The 21,501-nt window shown below is 41.3% G+C and overlaps 1 long non-coding RNA gene across 1 annotated transcript; it reads right to left on the bottom strand.

Moving 5' to 3' along the window:
- Positions 1-202: 202 nt before the first annotated feature.
- LOC142017989 (uncharacterized) lies at positions 203-20,753 on the bottom strand. The gene is made up of 3 exons (XR_012646643.1): positions 20,709-20,753; positions 3,207-3,262; positions 203-283 (listed from the first exon to the last, which is right to left on the bottom strand). It is a non-coding gene; the product is annotated as an uncharacterized LOC142017989 (long non-coding RNA).
- Between the last annotated feature and the right edge of the window lie 748 nt (positions 20,754-21,501).

Raw genomic sequence — 21,501 nt, 5'->3', positions numbered from 1 at the left:
ATGTCACATGGGGGAAAGAGGTAACAGTAATAAGATATACCTGAATAGAGAGAGAAGGGAAATAATATGATGATGAAAGACAGAGGAGGGCTTGAGTAGAATGAAGGGCTACCATTGTTTGATGGGCCATCCATCATCTTTACGGGAGCTGTTGAAGTATTGGCTGCTGAAGTGCTGATTCTGTAGCATATTTCACCACCTTCTAAAAGTAACGCTTCCAGGAAACAGCACAGTGAAATGAAAGCCCCCTCCAATATTTGGCATCCTCAAAAGTAAGTGAGAACTGTGGGGCAGGAAATACAAACATGGCTGAGATTTTCATTGGCAAGCTATTTTTTTAATGTTTATTTTCAGAAGAAGTAAAATGCTGTGTGCATATAGAAATAATGTGATGAAGTTCTTCATTGCCAAAAACTGCAAATAGTGCATTCTTGTAGTACAAGTTGCACTCCCTGGTTCGCCATGGTCCTGACCAGTCCTGAACTAGAGAATTTGCTGGACCAGGGGAGGTCACCACTCACCCACACACAGTGGGCTGCTCACCCAGCTACTGCTGGGCCAGACAGACACTGGTCCAACCCATGCTGCCACTGGAGGCTCCAGCCCAGGCTCCCCCCAACAGTGCTCCTGGGGGGAAACCAGCCCTGACCCCAGCCCATGGAGCTGCCAGGGGGGAATGCCAACTCTGGCCCCATGGGACTGCCAGGGGGACACTGGATCCAGCCCCTTGAGGTTACTGGGGGATGCCAGCTCCAGTTTGTCCTCCTGCCTGAGCTATCTGGTCTGAGAATATCCCTGGTCCAGCACCAGAAAGTGCCAGTTTTAGGGAGGTGCAACCTGTATGTGCATGTAGGAAATGCTCTGGCTATTTTATAACCAACTGTCCAACTGAAATAGTACAGACAGGCAGCAGCAAACTAAATCCTTGCAAGAACTTTCTTTCTGAACAATTTCAATGCAATGAGAAGGCTTTATAAGTAAGTGAAACATCCAATTAATAGAATAAGAAGCCAGAGAAAAGTAGTTCTACTATAGATTTAGTGTTTGTCTTACATCAGATCAGAAAACTGGATCAATAGCCTTGTATTTTATATGCTTCAAGCTAAGGTGCACAGGAAGTCTATCTAATGACTAGTTAGGACAAGCAAAAACTTAACTAAACATGACTTCAGCCATAATGGAAAATACAAGAGAAAAATAAATATTGTATAAAATTCTGAACAGTTTCAGTGCAAGTCATGAATTATTTTAGCATAATTCATTCCTTTGGTCTGTACATGATACAGTATTACCTGGAGTACAGAACCTGTAGGCTGTTTCTATAAACTACCTGGTACAACACCAATAACCTGAGCACTGTAGTGAAATTGCTTTTAAAAAAAAACTTGTGGTAGTGAAACAAACTTAAAAATATAAATTCTGAAAATGAAACACAAGGGATAAAAATTAAAGCTGGGTAAGGAAAACAAGGAGTTGTAATTTTCAGAAAGAACCATCTAATGTAGATCTGGTAATGACTGACAGAGTTTTAGTAATTATAACAGATTATTAGAATTTCTCATGAACAGGCCAAATGTAATTAGGTTTAATGGGCCACATTTGCCTCTCGCTTACACTGTATAAATCAGGTGAAATTCCTCTGAGGTTAATAGTCTTTTGTTTATGTCAGTTTCATACATGTTTTTCCCCTATCTAGAAAATATGATTACAAATGCTTTCAGAATAATACGTGAATTGTATGACTTTTTTACTTTCTTATCTGTCCACTCCTCCATTTTTAGGTCTATTTGTCAAAACAATCAAAATTTAAATTAAAAAGAACAGAAAAGTGGTTCGTAGACTAAACTCTTATCTGATTCAGCCACAGCTATTAAGCAGCCATTTATCATAATGGTTTGTTTGTTGTTGGTTGTGGGTTTTGGGATTTTTTATTAGCCATGATAATCAACATTTTTGCTCTATCTGCTCTTTTTTGGATGAAAGTTTTGCTTTTCTGATTGAACAGACCTAGCCAATGTGAACAGTCAGAAAGCAGCACATAAGGTTATACATGAGAATTACAAGTGTTTATCATGAATGAAAAGAGCCATTTGAAAACCTTGGTACAGAATTTTTCCTGTTATTCCACTCTGAACCTTTAATGACTGAGGAAGATAAAGTTCAAAACTGGTGTTTAAAAGCCAAATGAAGAATAACTAAGCTAAACACATTTTAAGAACTGGCATATAGAAGAACTTGAACATTGTACAGCTTTAGCTAATGTTCTGTGCAGCTGTGCTCTTTTCGTAACTCATCAGATTTTGAATCTTTAGTCATTTACAGAATATTATCCCATCCAAGATGGTGGGCAATGATTTCTCTGTGACTTCATAGACAGTGAGAGAGACCTCTATCAACAAAGCCCTCTGAAGTTTTGTTGCAAAGATTTTACTTAGGGTTACCATATAAAAAAACAACAAGAAGTCCTGTGGCCTACGAAAGCTTGTGCTCCAAAATATCTGTTAATGTATAAGGTGCCACAGGATTTCTTATTGTTTTTGAAGATACAGAGTAACTCAGATAACTCTCTGTTACATATGAAAAAGACGACATCCCTGAGAGGGAGTGTATCTGTATCAGTATCTACCAACACATGTTGTATTAACATGTTATAGTATATATATTACGTTAATGCAACATGCGTTGGTAGAAACTGATACAGATACACTCCCTCTCAGGGGTATCCTCTTTTTTGAAAGGTTAAATATGGTAACCCTATTTTAGTGAGTAACTCAAATGAGAATTCCATATGTTGGCACAAGTATCTTTATTAGCTGTTACTGAAATCATGGAGTGTTTAAAACCCATAACATATTCCAATATGGTAGTTGAAAGGATATTTGCCTAATTTTTAAAATCTATTTTGTTACTATTGAGACTTTCCTAAGTTTGGAATTATTTTGAACAATTTTAACAGCTGTAACCCTCTTTAATTTAAAGCTTCTTCACTCTCAGGTGATTAACTTAACTACTGTCAAACTTCAAATTTACTCTTTATATCCAACATTATGGACAGGATGGTTCAACTTCATTTCTGTGCCTGCCTAATGTAAATTGAACCTATTTGAAACATTTTAGTCCATTTTGCACACATAGCAATGTCTCATACACTGAATACCCACTATAAAAGGATACAATGACTTTTGATTGCTACTGACAGAGTTTACCAGGTGGCTGTTCTTCACACTTCTCAGCTGTCCTTGATTTCTATTTGATCTTCTCTCTGGAATACATTTGGACTGATTTCAAATCATATTTGCAGAGACCTTCCTTAACTTCTTTGGAGTAAATTTAGTTCTAATTCCTTTTATTTGTGATCATAAGTTTTGAAAAGATAGCGTCCATTTTTGTAAATCTGTGTGATTGCTAAATTTTAGAATTCATTAATATGGTTTTTAGTTATGCTGATGATAATGCAGAGTTAACATTTCTATCTATTTAGTACTATAACAGTGTTATACAATTGTCAGTGCAAAACAAAAAAGCAGTCACGTAGCACTTCAAAGATGAATAAAATAATTTATTAGGTGATGCGCTTTCATGGGACAGACCCACTTCTCCAGATCTGGAAATTGCTAGTGCAGTGATCATGTCAGTAATGTGACAGAGAAGAAACCTAGTAAAACAAATGCTGGTGATCTTCAGTGCTTGCTTGGAGTGGCATTTTTCTGCCATTTTATTTGGGTAATTCAAGTTTGCACAGGTGAGCATAAATGTTTATAGCAGTTGGACCTATGTGTTTACATTTTTGGATTTATATGCAGATGAACACTTTGTGTCTGTTACCAAATCATCCTGTGTCATTATAAAGTGGTAAAGACTTCTGCTTAGCAGCCCAACCCTATGGGATAGGAAACATTTTTGTCGATTTTAGTAGCAAATTTGTAACTCACTCATTTTCTGGGCTATTAATATTACTACTCTTTTACCTTTTATATATGCACACTATTGTGGTGCTTGTCAGGTAGGGGCTGGGGTTCCGTGCACTGGCCCTGGCCTCCAGCTAACCCCAGCAGCTCCCCAGCTTGCAGCCTATGAGGGGACAGCACTCTGGGGGCAGTCCTGAGCATGCTGCTGTCCCCAAGGCCTGCAGTTTCTCCAGGGGGTCTTTGCTTGGGGTCATGGATTCCCCATTCTGCAGCCTGTTGGGGGCAGGGCAGCTGCCTTCTCCAGCGCCCAGCTGTCCCCCAAGTCCTGACTTAATCTCTGTGGGGCTACTCCCAGACTCTCCCATCCTGAAGCCTGTCTGATGGGTTGCTCCAGAGGCAGGCCAGCTCTGAGGGTTGTCCCCCACCTCATGTCCTTGTGGACTGATTCCTCCACCCTGCTGGGAAGGGGAGGGGCAAACCCCAACACCTGGATAGACTGCGAATTCCTACGCTGGAAGATGGACCCAGGACCACCACAGAGAGGAGGTGTGCCCCCCTCCACCAGCCACAGGTGCAGGGAAGGGAGAGGCCATCAGCCCTACAGCATACTATGGAGAGATACTCAATGCAAAAACAGGTATTGGATTAATATATGGTAAAACTGGTCAAAAAAGGTGAAAGCAGTAACAAATGTTCAGAAATAAAAGTAATATGAAATGCAGGTTAATTATAACTAACAGCATAGAATTACTTGGAAAGAAGTTACAGCAAAAGGTCCAGCTGCCAAGAAAATGTCTTTGTGCTGACATTTATGACATGGAAATAGGCCACCTGGGTCGCCCTTTAAATGAAGACGGGCTATTTAACAGTTATAAGAGTTGAATTGTAATACAAATAAAAATGTGTTTATGTAAAACTTATATAAACAGGATGCCTTGTCAAAATTAGACAGGGAAGCTGTTTGAAATTCAATACCCCAAAAATTATTATTTAAAACATTACACTGAAGCACTGTATATTTGGGCTGTGAAGTTTCTACCACATTGAAAAATGACATTTACAATGTAGTCAAAAGATTACAATAAGAACACTGTGAAGAGGAAAAGAGGTCTGGTTTTTGTTTCTGTACCTCAGAGCAGAGCACAATCGCTCTACTCAAGGCAGACCCAGAGGTGCATAGTTCAGAATTCTCATTCTGGGTGGGGAGGGGGAAGATAAAGAAGCTTCTTACTTGCCATTCATTTCACCTCTCTGCCACCACCCTGCTGTCCCCTCATTGCATCTCTCCACTACCCTCCACTTCCTCTCAGTCACCAGATTCTGCTGTCCAATTCTTGTCTGTCATTTGTATCCATCAGCCTTAAGTGATTTCAGCTGCCAGTGATGATAGAAACCGTGAAGTTTGGTGTTTGTTCTTACTACTTCAAATGAGAGGGGGCAGCTGCAGCTCCAGCACCCCTTGTCCCAGCACCACTCCATACAGATATCCAATACAGCAATAGGAATGCTACTACCTTTATTAATCAAACTCATAATTCCATCTATAAGCTATATCAAGTTAAACAGGATCTATTTAGTTTTCCATAAACCCATGTTGACTTGCATTAATTGCATCACCTCCTTTAATTTGCTATTGAGTCCTATATCAGCTGCACCACTGTTTTGCCCAGCATTGATGACAGGCCTAGAATAAGTAGGGTGATACCATTTGCCATTTCTAAATAGCAGAACAACATTAGCTTTTTTCCTAGGGTTCTATGTCTTCCTGATCCAACACTTACTGAAAATCAACATTAGTGGTCCAGGAAGTTCCTCTGCAAGATCTTTTCTTTTTAACCAGCTGGATGAAAGTTATTCATATCTGCTGATCTGAAAATGCTTAACTTCAGGAACTTCTATTTAACATCTTTCACAGATACAAGTAGAGTGGAATGTCATCACCATATGATAACACTACATGTTTCCTTCCCCAAATAATAAGAAAAGATATTTATTGAATGCTTCTACCTCTTCCTCTACCAGAATTATTGATAATTTGGCTATTTTCATCTAATAATGGACCAGTACCATTGTCAGGATTCATTTTGCTCCTACTATATATCAAAAAGTCCTTCCTGTTTTGTTTAACCGTATGACCAGTTTTATTCTTGTGTTCCTTTGCTTCCCTTATCAATATTCTATTATTCCTAGTTTCTGATTTATATTCATTCCTGTCAGTTTCTCCTTTCTTCCATTTGTTTATTTTTGTAGATGCCTATGCGTCTCCTCTAAACATAATTTTTAACCAGCATAGCCTTCTTCCTCAACCATGGGATTGTGGCTTTTTTGGGCATCTAGTAAGCTGTTCTTATATTATGCTAATAATTATTTACATAACATTTAAGATATTAGTTTACCTATTTCCCAGTCACCAACTTAAAACTCAGTACCATAACATGCAATTTAATTTACAGAATAATTCAGTTACTCATCTCCACTATCCCTAGCACTAATATTCTTTTGGTTAATCATTGGAGAAAACTAGTTGCAGACATTACATAAGAAATCCCCTTGCTACACCTCTATCAAATATAAAGAATGCAGATAGTCTGTACAAATTACATCTGGTCACAGAAAGAGCGCTTTCCAAGTAATCCCTTGAATCTATGACTTCTATACATTGTATGTAAATATAATTATCTTGAGTTTCTATCAAACTTTAAGGACCTTGAAAAATGCAGTCCAAACTAAGTGGTGAATACACAGATGGATTGCTATACTAATACTGAATCACATCTGAAATGATGAACAGGAAATATTTCCCTGAAACATATACAGATATAAATCACTTCCTGCTCTTCCATGACAAGCTATAAGAACATTTCTCTTTACAAATTATGGATGTATATACTTATTTTTAAATCTTGTTTTCTTCTTCTATGCCTTATGTGAGCAGCATACCTGGATTTTCCATTTGTTAACTTCTTTTCTTGTACAAACCTTGAGGAAAAGACCTTGCTAACTAGCGGCACCTGTTGGGGAGGGACACAAGGAGTAGCACCAGTCACATTACCGTCCGCCCCCCCATGTGACTCCTACCCATGCATACCCTAGAAGGATGCAGGACCTGGAACAAGCCTGGCTTCACCCCTACTGCTGGTGCCAAGTCCTTTCACCTCTGCTGCCCCGAGCCCCGTGGGGCCTCCCAAAGTGTGACACCCAGGGTGGTTGCCCCGAACCATGCAATGGATGGGTGGTCAATGCCTTGCCCCTTCCCCCCTCATCTTCCCCAGCATTTGGAAAGGCGTGTGACACCTCTTTCCCTTTCCCCCCTCCACAGGTCATTCCTTTTGCTAAATATTACAGACTGAACCTCTCTTGTCCAGTACCTTTGGGACCTGACCCGTGCCCTGTGAGAGAATTTGCCGGACCAAGGGAGGTCAATGTTGTCTTGAACATTACTAAAACTTGCACTGGTTACTAGGCTCTTAGAAGGCATTTATGGGTAAATTACACCTGAATAACAGCACAGAACCCTGAGACCCAAGACTGGTGGCTGGAAACAAACTTTATGGGACCACAGGAAACTTGGTCACACCCATGATAAGTGGTTGTCCAGCTAACTAAAACCATGCTGGGTTACAGATGTTTCCAGATGACAGAGCTCCAGATTAGAGAGGTTCAATCTGTATTGTTTTTTCCTAATGGCTAACTCTACCCATGCTGGACGCACACCAGCAGCTCAATAATAAGTCACAAAGGCCGTGTCTACACTAGCCAAAAACTTCGAAATGGCCATTCAAATGGCCATTTCAAAGTTTACTAATGAAGCGCTGAAATACAAATTCAGCGCCTCATTAGCATGCGGGCGGCCGCAGCACTTCGAAATTGACATGGCTTGCCGCCGTGCGGCTCTTCCAGACGGGGCTCCTCTTCGAAAGGACCCCACCTACTTCGAGGTCCGCTTATTCCCATCTGCTCATAGGAATAAGGGGGCTTCGAAGTAGATGGAGTCCTTTCGAAAAGGAGCCCCATCTGGACGAGCCACGCAGCGGCGACCCGCGTCAATTTCAAAGTGCCGCGGCCACCCGCATGCTAATGAGGTGCTGAATATGTATTTCAGGGCTTCATTTGTAAACTTCAAAATGGCCATTTGCATGGCCATTTCGAAGTTTTTGGCTAATGCGGACATAGCCAAAGACAAGATGAGTGTGATAATATATTTTTACATCATTTTCTCATGGTGAAAGAGTCAAGCTTTTGAGCCACACACAGCTCTTCTACAAGCCCACCTTGACTCTTTCATATCCTGTGACCAATCAGCTACAGCAACACTGCAAATAATTTAAAAGATCCTTTATTACACACATGCACTATCCCATGATTACAAGACTTTTCAATTCCCTCCCACTTAAGAAATCCTTAAGTATGCCTTCAGCTCCTAAAAGGGACAGTATAGAGAGCTGTCTCCAAATAGCCTGCACTCCAGAGAACCTTCCAAGCCTTTTCAGACACGGCTAATGTGATTCATTCACACATTACCCCAGAAGTGGCCTTCATTTTGCTTCCCCTATTTGTGAAGCACCACTCTAAAAAGGTAATGATTCCAAAATGTTCCTGGCACAGCTACCACACTAAATAGTCTTCAACTGAAACCCATTTAATGTGCAATTTTTAAGTATTAATGTTTTTCTATGCTGTATTAAAAGTCACAACTTTAAATCTTGAATAATAGTTTTCATACATTTACATATTCACAAGCTTGTCCATAAATATTTAAGGACATCTTGATGGTTACATTTGAGAAAGTAAGACTTTACCAATGTATCTTTAACAACGGCAGGGAATTCTCTCTGTGCTCCATTTTCTTCTAAAAAACCTCTCTCTTTCCAGCTTATTTTGTTCAGAATTTCCTAGAGTGTCTCAGTTTTATTAAATTTTTAAAGTGCAGCTGCTCTATGTACTTTCCATTTTGTTGCAATTAAATGCTCTTTTTCTGGATTTTTGCCTTTAAATTAGCCCCATATGCTACAAAATACATCAATGGCTAGAGTTACCTCTCCCAAACCTTTGTCACAAGCTTGTTTGATATCATGCACTCTCTCTCTTCCTCTTGGCACAGCATATTCTTAATGTCTCAATTTTTGCTTTTAAATCATCTCTCTCTTTTTCATTATGTTTTTTCTTTTTTTGAATCGTCTGTTCTTTAATCCTTTTCTTCTTCTTATGTAAAATATGGTTTGGCTTATGCCTCTTGATTTCCACCTGCTGCTTTTAAAGAACTAGATGGCGAAGAGATTTCTGTTAGTAGATAGCTTTTCAATCTATCAGGAAAAAATTATAACAAGGTCTAATGGATAGAATCTGAATGTATACAACGTAAGCCTAGCAATAAGGTGTGCATTTTTAACACTGAAGAAAGTAACCATTGAATATATACACCTATAGACATGATGGACTCTCCATCACCAGAAACCTTAAATCAAAACCTGTTATCCTTCTACAGAGATGGTATAGCTCACGTTATGGTATATATGCAGGAATTACTGGGTTAGAGCTTATGGCACATGTTATGCTAGAGGCCAGACTCATCTGATCTTAAAATCTCTTTTTTTATTCCACTTGTCAGCTCCTCTGTCGTATTCCTTTATTATTCTAGTTCATCCATTCACTGAAGACTCTACCTTTTCTTCTTGTTGTTTCTGAAATTTTCCTTCTGTAGAATTTTTTACCACTTTCAGTTCATGTCCTAAACACTCTCCCTTCCCCAAAAAAACCCCAGAACACCTCCCCTGACACACCACTGTCTCCTGAATGTTTCTCTCCGTCATGATAAAAAAGCTCATTCCTGTACAGCAGTTTCCTTTCGTTTTATCAACTTCTGCTACTAATTTGTAAGTGGTTTTCCCTGCACAGGCTTGGCAGAAATTTTCTTTTTCCACACCATATTTTTGTAATTATTCTTTGTGTATTTGATTTTTCATATATTTAGAATGTTGGCTTGCATGGCATCTGTCAGGGATTTTTTGATCTCAGTCTCTGGCTACAGCATATTCTCACAACTGCTTATTGCAAGAGAACTTCTGACATAGTTCTTAGCTAAATCTGGTCCACAGAGCCTATCATACAACAAATCCTTACTAATCTATGAGACATTCCACCTTTGCATTTCAGATGACTTATAGTACTTAACCCTGTAATTAATTTTAGTTACCTTTGCATTGTGTATCTATATATTGTTGCCTCCTCCCGAGGTGGCACAGTGGCAGTTCGTGCCCGCTGTGTAACGCTGGCCCAATAACACACCGAGAGTGGAAGAGATTAACCTAAGTGCCTTATTTGGTATACCAAAATAGGGTGCAGGGGGATATATTCCACAAAGCCTGCGCACTTAACAGCAGACAAGGCAAGCATATTTATACCCTTTTTCACTTCCCTTAGTTTCCTCCCCCTCCCAAACAGTCTCTTTTTACATCCTTATTTTTCTCACAGTCTCCTTTTATATCCTCATTTCTCTTACAAACAGTCTCTGAAAGCCCTTACCAATCAGAGCTATTTCCATGCATCTGGGAGGCTTTGCTAACAAACAAAACTTTAAGCTGTTATTAACCCTATGTTACCTGGGCTACCTTCCCCCTCACATGCCTCCCGCCAACAATATAATACATGCTTCTAGCCTTGGCCTCCTGTATATGGCAATATACAAAGAAATTTGGAGTGAAATTACTGCCATGGTCTACTAAACTGATGATACAGCTGGAAGATAGAAGACATAACTCTGTTTTCCTGTGTGCTGTCAGACAAGTCAATTAATTTTATGGTGCCTTGGTTGCACCTCCCATAGAATCAGGAATGCCCTATCTTATCTACCTTTAGAAAGTGCTTTGAGGTCGACAAAGGAAAAAGACACAAAGTGGGAATGGCAAACAGGCACAGAGAGGTGAAATGACTTGCCCAAGAGCTTTCAGCAGCTCAATGGCACTACCAGAAATGGAAGCAGAGTCTCCAGAACCCTGTCCCAGTATCTATTCCCTGGACAATACTGTATCCTTTTGAGTGTAAAGTTGTTATAGGAGCATTAGGTCAATGAGATGCCTGTATGTATTTCAAAGGTAGTGAGAGTCATCATCCTTCTGATGTGGTCTAGGAATGATGTTCACAACTATGGGCCAGATTCTGAGAAGGCTCTGTCTCCAGTTCATGCTATCTTCACATGTCTGGTGGAACATAGCTGCCATGAATAGATGTGTAATAGCGGAGACTAGAGGGGAGGGATAGCTTAGTGGTTTGAGCAGTAGCCTGCTTAACCCAGGGTTGTGAGTCCAATCCTTAAGGAGGCTATTTAGGGACTGGGGCAAATAGATGTCAGGGATGGTGCTTGGTCCTGCCAAGAGGGCCAGGGACTGGACTAGATGACTGACTCAGGTCCCTTCCAGTTCTAGGAGATATGTATCTAAACATGTGTGTAGTCTAACAGCTAGCCCCTGCCACTCCCATGAAGGGTTGTAAGACTCCCAGCTGAAGCCATGGCTAACCCCTGAGGAGAATAATGAAATGACAAGCTTCTAGTGGTCTGCATTGCTAAATAATGTATAAATGCTGAAATCTATGTCTGATACAAGAAGGCAATCATAAACTCAGATAAAGAGAACATTTTTCACAGCCATAGCTATTTCTGTGACTAGTAACACTGAGAAGGGAGGGCCAAAAAACTGCAGGTTGAATATAAAAAGGTGATGTTACTCTGAGGACAATTTCTTCAAAGAGCTTCCTTTTCCTCCTGACATCATTGATCCTTGCCCAAATTTAATTTCATCCAACTGCTCTTCATCCAAGAAGACAGCTAGGATGTCTCCTAACTGAGAAATTAAGTAGTGTGCATGTGTTGGCAAGAAGACATAGGCCTAGGTGTCATCTGCATATGTTCACACTGCATTTCATACAGTTTCACAGACTGCCCTTGTGGATGCCCAGAGATCTGAAGCAAGACTGAGACAAGAATGATGGAAATCAACAGGTAATCTTATGAATTCCCTCTGAAAAAATAACTGAATCATTTCAAAGAATTATAACCCATGAAATTATGGCTTTCCAAGGCTACATCTACACTTAGAGAATATTTCAAAATGGCCATGTTAATGGCCATTTTGAAGAATACTAACGAGGCACTGAAATGCATATTCAGTACCTCATTAGCATGCCGCAAGCCACGGCACTTCAGAATAGCTGCTTTTCACTCCCACGCGGCTCATCCAGACAGGGGTCCTTCAGCAGATAGGAATAAGGGGATTTTGAAGTTGGCGGAGTCCTTTCAAAAAGGACCCCCGTCTGGATGAGCCTTGCAGAAGCGAAAAGCGGCAATTTCGAAGTGCTGTGGCCAGCAGCATGCTAATGAGGCGCTGAATATGCATTTCATTGCCTCATTAGTATTCTTCAAAATGGCCATTAGCATGGCCATTTCGAAGTTTTCTCTAAGTGTAGACGTAACTCAAAGGAGAGATTTCCCCAGGGAAAAAAAACAAATCAGCACATTATGGATATATGTTCTCATCAAATGGTGGAAATTTATTATATTCACCCAAAAATTTCAGAAGTATTAATTCACTCCTGTAACAGCAGGGAAAGTTGTGGAATTTACCATTCTATACTGCATTTCCAAATCAAAAACACAGAGACAAGAATAAATGTTTGGAATACTTCATTGAAAAATTGAATGGAATTACTCTATTGGCCCACCTAGATATAAAAGGAAATGTCAAAAATCTCAGTCGTGTTTAGAGTTTGTCTAATTTTTGTAATCTTTGAAAATGACAACTAAAACTAAATTGAAACAAAAAGCTTCTGAAGATAACAATGGCTAGTTAAAATAATTTGGGATAGATCAACATTTCAATCACATTTAGTGACTGTAACTACTTCTTCTAGCACAATGGTTATCAGATTCAAAATCTCCAGACATGCAAGGAAGGTGGTTCAGAACCATCACTTTCTGTAAGTTTTAAAAGAAAACAGATAAAAAAGAATTTTAATTTAATTTTTAATTAAATAATGTAATATCGTTTATATCAAAATATTGATTCAGTGGATGATGTAAGAGACAATTGCCAAAAATTTACTACTTGGTAAATTCAGTTAGCCAAATCATAGCAATTAATCTGAATTTTCTTCCCACCTCTCTTCATCTTAGTTCAGATCATACTTGTCAGACTGAATCATACCAATGAACAGATCAGAGCAATTTAATTGACTCAAGTCCCAGCTTCTGGCAGTCAGAGGTTTATAGGCATGAGAGTATGGGGCTGTGACCCAGACCATCTTGGCTCATGGTCATTGTTGGACCTGTCTTCCCTGAATTTATCACATTCTTTCTAGAACTCAGTTATGATTTTTATAATTTTGACCTTCACAACATCCCATAGCAATGATTTCCACAGACTAACTGTGCATTGTGTGAAGGACTACTTCCTTTACTTTGTTTTAAACCTGCTGCCTATTAATTTTATTGGGCAACATCTCATTTTTACATTACCTGAAGGAGTAAATAACACTCCTTTATTCACTTTCACCACTCCTTTCATGATTTATAGATCTCTATCTTGCTTCTCCCTTCGTTGTCTCTTTTCTAAGATCAAGAGTCCCAATCTGTTTCATACCTCCTACATGGATCACATAGGGATGTACTCAAAATATCTGTCTGGAGCATTTACTAAACAATTCATTCCTGTCCATGAAAAGAACTGCAAAAAAAACCTATTACTTAATCCCAGGGATCCTATAGCTGGGAATCAGTCATCCACCCATTCTTCCCAGCCTTCTTTTCCAACCTCTTTTTTTTTGTCCTACTTTCTCTACTCTTCCTAAGGAATAAAATGAATTTGAAACAACTACCACACCACTCTTCTAGTTTCCTAGCAAAGCCTACAAGCTTAAAAGAGGTGTCAATCCTTTATGCACAGAAAATTGACATTGAAATTTTTACAGACCCTAAGAAAGAAGGACATACTACATACATAGTAAAGAATTTCATGGGAATTGTTTTAAAAATTTGCTTGGCCATAATAACAAATTCATTACAAAATCAGCACATTGTAAGAATGAAAAGGATAAAGATAAATTGTAAGGATAAATAGGAGAATGTAATGCATTTAGGCAAGCCCGAATTATAATCATCTGGTGTACTGCATCTTCTGTTTCATGCTACAAATAAGATATGCTGTCAGCCTACCAGTATTCAGCTCTGCCAGTGTTCAAAGCATTAACATTTCCAGAAATGTATTAACATTAAAGTGTAAAGCGGACAGCATGGCCTTTTCTGCTTCAACCTTTTTCCTGCTGTATTTCATCCATAAGCATTCTCAAGCTCCATTCAGGCCATAAGGACCCGTATTCCAAACTATTACTGAGATTATCATTACATTTGTATTTCTGTTGCTTAGTTATACATTCTGAATTTACTTTCTATATGCTGATCTTAAATTAATGAACTCCTTCATGATTAAGATGTTAAGATGCACCATCACTTGTGTCATTCCTGCTAAACTATCTTCCAAGAAGCATCCTACAAATGTGGTGGGGGGGCTTGCTTTTTTATTTTTTTTAATATTGCAGTTGTTTAAAGTTTTCCTTTGGATGCAAAGATTTGATAGGAAAACCGAGCAGCATAGTGGGGAAAGATTTGGTTTACTATTAAACACGGAGTGCTTCATTGCAGCAGGTAAAATAATACTTTGTTAACAAGCATTTACACTTCAAGTTTTGTTCTGTTTAAAACACATCCCTAACTGGTAATTATGGAGAAATGATGTTTATCTCAAATCACGCTCCCTTGTGCATTATCACTGATTTATTACAAGCTTGTCTACCCAGCTCTCCCTACAATAATGCATCTTTTCACTAAATTAGCAAAAAATGAAATTAGCCGTAAAATGTAACCAATGTATGCGCCAAAGGACTTATGTTTATGATAATGTCAGCAGCAACTGTCCCTCTGAATATTCACTAATCTTTCAAAATCTTGCTTTAAAGGACAAATGAAGAATATTGCTTACTTTCCAAACAGCATGAATCTGCATTTCTCTATTATATGCTAATTTTGCCAGATTTTCTCCACTTTTGTTTATGTACAGGAGCTGAGCTAATAAAGATTTTAAATGAAAAAAAATACAGCAGAAATGTTTGTTACAGAGGTCAGTACTGTTTGCTTTCCACTCTCCTGTTGCCTTACAGACCTCTTAGTAAGCAAGTGATCCTATAAGGGAATGGTGTGACTTATGAGACGGCAGGACTGACACTCCTGTAGGAAGGATAAAGTGTTTTGTTACTCTGAACACAATCAAGTGAAGGGAGAAGGCACTGTTAGCTATATCTGCATGCCTAGGAGAGATTATAAGGCTTTAAAAGTTGTCTGCCAGATATATGGCTTTCTTCAAAACTGAGGAAGCATTTCTACCAATGGCTGGTCCTGATGCCTACCCCTGCTCTCAGTCTTAATTAAATGTAGCTCTTGAGTACAGCACTCAAGCGTACTTCCTACATTTCCTGGCTGGATCTAACTGCAAACCCTAAATGTAACTGTTTTGATTCATGCAGGGCTAACGGCTTCTTATCCCCTCCTCCCTCAGACCCACTTTCTTCCTCTCCCCCCAACCCCACCTGTGCTCTGGTCAGCGTAAGTATAGAGGTCAGGCAGCTCTTTGCTGATGAAGTGACTTGGTCACATGAGGTCTGCAGCCACACCCATTTTGGAATTTCCAAAGGCAGCAGAAGGGGTGGTGGGGAGAAAAACAATCACACAGGACTCAGCATACAGGCCTGACTGGTGTAGATGGGCAAAGGTAATTTAATTTTTAAATGAAGTATTAGACATGTACATTTTACATCAGAAGTAGACCTGAAAGTATCACACCAGGCATTGTTCAAATTCTACTTCCCTGACCATGGACACTGAGGGTATGCCTATAGTTACCAGAGGTTGTGGCGGGGTGGGGGATGGAGGATTCAGTGCACCACAATTGATCACCCAGGGATTGATTTTGCCGCATATGTGAAGGCACGGCCAAATCAATCTCTCTGGACTTGGCAGCCAACCCTGGTACTCCAGGCTGACGTGAAGAATAAGAGACATCAGCATGAGCCTCAAAAGCCCCAGTCTATACCAGGGAAGAAAGTTGATCCTGATACATCGATCCTAGCTATGCAAATGGCTTGGCTAGAATTGTGTATCTGGAAACAGCCTTGATCCCTAGTGTAGACTAAGGCTATGTCTACGCTTGTAGAGTTTTTGCATGATCACTTTCACTGGTGATATGCAACGGGTAAAAGAGAAGCTCTGGTTTGCGTATTCACCGGTGTCAGACAGGTGTTTCCATTTGCAGCACTTCCAGTCCCTAAGCATAGCTATCCCACAGTGCAGCTCTCATGAGTAGGGAGGGTGATCTCAGGGCATCCTGAATCCCTGCACAGTCCCTTCTCTCTGCTCCAGTAACTCAGCACTGCCGCAAGCAAGGGATGGTTTGCTCTATGGAGCAGACATTGTCACCTAGCCAGATGATAAGAGAGAACTTGCAAAGAAAACAGGAAGGGGAGTTACACAATGTCAAGGGCTTCACAGGGAGAGGGCGAGATGTCTGTTTGCCTGGTATCAGCAGGTTAAAGTGGTTGCCTAGGCACTGTGGGATACCCTTCAAGGCTAAAAGTTCTGCATACAGCAAGAATGTCTTCGCTTGCACATCACTGCAAAAGTATCACTAGTAAGAGCTCAACACCTCTCATGGAGATGGCTATCCTTTTTGTGGTGAAGTTTCTGACACACTGGCAAGTATAGATGCTCCCACGGTTTTTGCACAAAAACAGGGATATGTTCCTACCTTCAATGGCAGGTGTAGACATGCCCTAACAGATCATATGGGATTCATCAAGGAAGAACACAGTAACAAAGAAGGATAGGCTATAGCAGGGGGTCAGCAATAACCTTTTGGCCTCTATGTATGGTCCAAGTGCCAGTGATACTTTTAAAGTCATTAATAGTTCTACTTACAACAGCTTCATTAATTAATAAATTAAGATGCAGAGCTTTACCATTTAGGTGGTGGTTGGTAGTGTTAGTTGGTCTTTTGTTAATCTATGGGTGGTATGGCTTTGAGCAAGCTCTTGGCTGCATGGGGAAGAACGGAGCAGGACTGAGCTCCTGCCTTGTATGTTAGTGAAAATCAGCTCACATGCCACTTGGCATTTGTGTTGGGGTTCCTGACCTCTGGGCTATAGGGAGAACCATTAAGCCCTGGACTGAACACTGCTCACTCTACATGTACAACAAAGGAAGGAAATATACTGGTACTGTTTTCTAGGGCATATTGGACTTTCTTTCTTTGACAACTTCCATCTACCAAACTCCTAATGTTTTTATTTTTCAGTAGCTTTTAATAATGTTATTTGTCTCATTCTGTTTGAGCAAATAAAGAGTGGCTGCTCAGCCTTTCTCCTCTGGAAAAAGGAAACCAGAAAAAAGGCAGTGGGGAAAAAAGACTAAGAGGTTGGTTAAGAACAAATGAGGCTAAATGACGTCTATGGTAGTTCTGTCTGGGTCAGATCTGCAGGATCTGTTCTAGTGAGGTGACATTCATGCAGACAGGTTTGAGTTTCCATATGATCCAGAGGACCATTTTATCGCAAATTAAGACACAAACAGGAATGACCTGTTATTGTGTTAACCACTCGTTAGCTACATATTACAATATGTGACTGAGGTCATCTTTTCAAATCAGGTACCACATAACTATAATGGAGAGATAATTACTCAGTGAAACCAGCGGGAAGTAATCTTCTGTAAAATAGAGTTGAGAAAAAGATGACAAAGAGAGATATAGTTTGGGATTCTCAAAGGGAAATTATTTTACTTGTCTCTGTACTCTCTAGTGGAATGGAGCCCATTTCCTAGTCCTCGTATATTTGTAACCAAATGCAATATTATGTTTCTGAAAATTCATAGCGACTAACAGGACATGAACATGCCAACTGCGGAGGAAGAATAGCTTTGTGGTTAAGGCAGAGGGCTGACAGCTTCCAAAGGCCCTTGGGAAACGTGGGGAGCCCTGTGCTCATGCCTCCAAAAGGGGTGGTGCTTGGGTGGAAGGAGTGGGGCCAGAGGCAAGCAGTCCTCAGTGCCACCCAGATCACAGCACTGGGCCTCTCTCCCCAGCTGTCAGAGCCCCATGGAGATGTGCTGCAGCAGCAATTTAGAGGGACCAGAGCTCCAACTACCACAGAGAACCTGCTGCAGGAGGTTATAAAATGGAAGCTACAACTATTTGGACATATTTGCAGAATGAACGACGAACGAAAAATCAAGACCCTGGTATTCGGCATAAAGGCTGGTTCGAACAGGAGAGGCAGACCCCACAGGGAATGGGTAGATGATGTAGTCGATTGGTGCGGAGTTAGTCTACAGAAACTGAGCCACTCTGCACTGGATAAGGAAAGATGGAAGGAAATAGTGAAAGAGGCATCAGATACCAACGAGTGCTGAGCCCACCGTTATTGATGATGACTCCAACTACCACAGCCACTGCCGCAGCAGCAGCACCCAGGTGCTCTTGACCCTTTAGTTTCACCAGGCCCCAGGGCACTTGCACCTTTCCACCCTCACCACCCATCTGCGGGCCTGGGTTAAGGTGTCAAGCACAGTCAATTAAAGCTGATGGGCACCAAACACAGTCAATTTAAGCTAAGCACCCTTCTCTCAGACTGAATGGAAAGATCAGAAGAGGAAGTTACTCATCTTGTGCCAATGATGGTTCTTTGAGGTGGGAGGGGGGTGTTCCTAGAGGTTAAAAGCAATTGAGTGAGAGTAACAGGGCTCTGTGGTGAAGAAGGAAGAGAGGCGCTTTCACCTGGGCAGCGCTAGACCACCAGGGAGGGAGAGCACTGCTACCAAAAATCTCCAGTTAGCTGCACGGAGGTGCACACACACCTACCGTGAAGCACCCCTAGGGACACGACTCAAAGAAGAAGCAGGTTTGCGTGTGCTAAGAGGTGTCCCGATTGCAAACATGGGATGCGTCTCTACACTGCAATGCAGAGCCTCAGAGACTGTGTCAATTGAGTCAGATGAGCTCCAGCCACGCCATATAGTGTAAGTACACAGGCATGAAGATACGCAGACTAGCCCTGGTCAGCTGACTTGGGCTCAGACTGCAGGCCTGGCAAACTGCTGTATAGACATTTGGGATGATCCTGCAGTCCAAGCTCTGGGACCCTCCCATCACACAAGGGTGAGGAACCTACAGCCTGTGGTCCAGATCTGGCCTGTGACTTGCCTACATCTGGCTTGGGGCTTCCTTTTCCCTTCCCTGCCCAGCATCTAGCCCCGTGTTGGTGTGGAGCCCAAAACCTTGAGGTCGGAGTCACATGAGCTGGGGCCAGATCCAGCCAATGGGGTCTGCCTGACAGGCGGAAGAAGCAGCTCTGCCTACTGTCACTGCCACTCCTCCCAGCTGGAGAAAGAGCAGAGCAGGACAGTGCTGCCTAGAGGCTTTTCCCCTGCTGCTGACTGGCCAGAATTGTGGCCAATAGGAGCGGCGAGGGGGCACAGAGTCAAGTGTGTCCCTTGGAAGCTGTGCAAGTAAGCACCTCCCCCATCACCCAACCCCTCCGTCCCAGCCAGCACCGGCACCACCCTCCTGAACCTCCTCCCACCCAATCCTCCCAGCCCCCCACCAGCCTGCTCCCCCACCCTCCTTCCCACCCAAACCCACATCCCAAGCACACTTCTTGGCAGCCCCCTCCCACAATGAACTCTTCATATTTGGCTCCACCCCAGGGCCCACAACATCTACTAGCCTGGACTTCCTTCAGCTCTGGGGCTGGTGTGTGAGGGGAACGAGGGCAGTGGGTTTTTTTTCCTGTTCGTCAATCAGGGACTAGGACAGTGAGGGTTGGTTGGTTTGTTTGTGATTTGTGTGGCCTCCAACTGATCTTTCTGTGGGTCAGTGGCCCCTGTCCCAAAAAAGGGTACGCATCCCATCCTAGATCCTGTGCCCTAAATGTCTTGAGCACAACTAAAAGCCCCTTAACCTGAGTCCTCAGAGCCCAGGTCAGCTGTCATGGACAAGGCCTGGAGTTTAACTGCAGTGTAGATATAATGAAAGGGAGCAGCGAGATGGTGCTTCTTGAGCCACAGCACTTTGTGGTCAGACAGATTTTAAAGCCGTATTTGTTCCTGCAGCATTCAGGGGGACAAGCCTCTACTTAGAGCCTTTGTAAATAAACAGAACTGCACCGAGACTGTATGAGCCTCACCTTGTCAGTTTTGTTCCACAATGGAAGTAAATCTAGAACCTCCCAAATATCAGCAAACCACCAGGCCAAAGAGGTAACAACAAGGATGTTTCTAGACCCATTAGTTTCTCTCTTAACAAAAAAAACATTCTGTTCATCAACCCAATAGCATCTATGTTTTACAAAATAAAAATACAACCATCTAGACATAAGGCAGAGCTGCTAGGCTGATGATCACACATGCCACCTGGTAGTCATAAAATGCATAAAATGCCTGCAGATTATTCTATCACATTTCAGACCTACTATATAATAAAAAAAATAGAATTTTATCATTTGTAACAACTCTATAAATTATTTTATATTAAGCCAGATTGCTTTATATTGCACTGCATTTGTGCAACTATTGATTGTCCAGCATAGCTATTATGCTGATATTCATCCGTCTGTAGTAATATTAAAGATGCAGACTTTACCTGTTCTGATTCTACCCATGTTATTTACTTACCATTTTTGTACCTACCATCATGGTGACTAGACACATACCTTCAGGAATTAAAATACAGGAGCAGAGGATCTCTCAGGTAAGGCCAACACCATGCAGAGCTTTCCATATTTGGACAGAAATTTTCAGCTGGACTCTGTATTCAATAAAAAAACCAGCAATGTGCTGAGAGTGGAGCAGTGTCTATTGCATAATGGCTGGACACTGCGGTGCATTTTTAGGCCCCTTATCTTATATACTTGATACATACACAAAATAAAAATGCCAATTCTGCCAGCTTTTATAGCCTCTCCTTTCCATGACCCAGGGCTCATTGGATTCCAGCCCCGAATTCTGGGAAAGACAGAATTGCTCCCAGCTGTGCATAGAGATACAGTTACATTCAATACCACAGCACAATAGTAGGCAATAGGCTTTCTTTACCCCAAATTTCCAATCCTGCTTGTACCACCACATCCAGTAAACTGTGCTTAAGTGCTATAAACAAGGCAACAGAAGGGGAACATATTAATCCCACTGGAAATTTTGGTATTTACGTGTCAGAAGGTGGTTGGATCCTGTGGTTAATAAAAAGTTCAGCACCTCTATGCCAGAGCAGTTGCCCCCATTTAAGACCTCTGAGGGGGAAGTGAGCTGAATTAGGCTACAAAAGGTTACAGGGAGCTCAGGAAGGGCCAAGCTGGAAGGAGAAATGCCAAATGAAGCCATAGGACAAGATGCTCTTCTGTAAAGAAGGTTGTTGGGGTTGTAGATGACCCAGTTGAGACAGGCCCTGCGGGAAGGGGAATGGTGCCCAGTTTAAGACTCTGAGTGGAAGATTCATTTTGAGTTTGC

This window comes from Carettochelys insculpta, chromosome 9, assembly GCF_033958435.1.
Source record: "Carettochelys insculpta isolate YL-2023 chromosome 9, ASM3395843v1, whole genome shotgun sequence".
Classification (NCBI taxonomy): Eukaryota; Metazoa; Chordata; order Testudines; family Carettochelyidae; genus Carettochelys; species Carettochelys insculpta.
This window is presented reverse-complemented; position numbering and strand designations above follow the sequence as displayed.